The sequence below is a fragment of the Sinocyclocheilus grahami genome, unplaced genomic scaffold (assembly GCF_001515645.1).
Source record: "Sinocyclocheilus grahami isolate Dianchi unplaced genomic scaffold, SAMN03320097.WGS_v1.1 scaffold4203.1, whole genome shotgun sequence".
NCBI classification, from domain to species: domain Eukaryota; kingdom Metazoa; phylum Chordata; class Actinopteri; order Cypriniformes; family Cyprinidae; genus Sinocyclocheilus; species Sinocyclocheilus grahami.
This window is the reverse complement of record NW_015509185.1, coordinates 9,650-10,960: the sequence shown is the minus strand read 5'-3', so window position 1 is coordinate 10,960 and position 1,311 is coordinate 9,650. Positions and strand designations below refer to the sequence as shown.

The following is a 1,311-nucleotide window of genomic DNA, read 5'->3' as shown; positions in this document are numbered from 1 at the left end:
AACTATTTTATATAATTTTCTTCCTAATTTTTTGGCTTAAAATATGACCCATTTTTGTGCTATTCATCTTGCTGATATTAAATGCATCGTTCATGATGATCCTTTTAAAAAGACTCTTTTGGTTTGTGGCAATTGTTTATTGGGTGTTTCTGTATCTTGTTGCTGTTTACAGATTGTCTCCATGTCCCAGAAGCCTCCACTTTGCAATATGGAGCAGGATGGGCAACCTAACTACACATGGCTGATTGACAGCTCTCCACCATCAGCTAATAGATCGGCCGTCAGTGTCTCTCTTCTATTGACCAAACCAAAATGGTGTAGAACCAACCCGACCTCTTTGCTTACAGGCTTCCTCTCCTCTTCTTCTCTCTCATGTTCTCATATTTTCTCTCCTACACTTTTTAAATGTTCTCGTGGACATGAGAGCTACAGCCTGGTGCGAATTCACACCATTTGGTTGACCAATCAGAGACCGGATCAGCCAGCCACACCATTGTCAGCTCCTGCGTCCTTCCTTCACAGTTCCACTCACACACATTCAGTGCTGCACAACTTTCTCTGGTTCAGGCTCCTCGTGATTGAGGCTAATGTATCGTCTGTGTGGTTTAAATGGGTCTTTTTGTTTCTGTGTACTGAAATTTCTTTTGTATTTTAACCTGGGCAACAGACGAGTCCGTCTGGTGGCCTTATGGGTTCACTTTAAAATTTTCTATTTACTCCATGTATTTATTTTTTAATATACATTTTAATACCCCTCTGTAGCTGGTGAGGTTCCTTTCCCGCAGTGAAGCTGGTGGTATAGAGTGGACGGACCACAAAGGGGCCAGAATCCCAGCATACATCGCTCATGGCAAACTGACTCCACAGCGTGGTTTTTACTCATACATGTGCTCACAGCGGGACCCTGTGAACTTCACCTGTTTGTCTGCTATATTGATCTCTTTAACTGTACAATACTGCCTCCCCCTTTATTGTGTCTTCTGTTTCTAAGCTGTGAAATAACTAAAATAATCGTGTAAATGTTTCCATGCGATTCTTCAGAAAGACTATGAAATGACCGCAGATGGTTTGAGTCTGAAAGTTATCACCAGTTATTTTTATCAACTCTTTCATAAAGCCACAACAATGAAGTGCCAGACTTTGGGGGTTTCATGCATTCTGAGCATGAACTTTGACTCTTGAGGATGTTGTTTTGACTCATGAATGGAGATCATGCTTAGAAATGCTTTGTCTCTTTTGAAAAGGTTGGTTATACTTTGCTGCAAATTTTTTTTTTCTGATGGTTCAGATGGTGTTTTGTAAGTGAAAAGT

At 40.7% G+C, this 1,311-nt stretch overlaps 1 long non-coding RNA gene across 1 annotated transcript in view; it reads left to right on the top strand.

Annotated features, from left to right (window-relative positions):
• The window catches only part of LOC107576711 (uncharacterized), a 3,789-nt gene extending 3,062 nt beyond the window's left edge, over nt 1-727 (top strand). Inside the window, exon 4 of the long non-coding RNA XR_001608104.1 lies at nt 173-727. This is a non-coding gene — a long non-coding RNA (uncharacterized lncRNA). The remainder of the gene's footprint in view (nt 1-172) is intronic.
• The last annotated feature ends 584 nt before the right edge of the window (nt 728-1,311 follow it).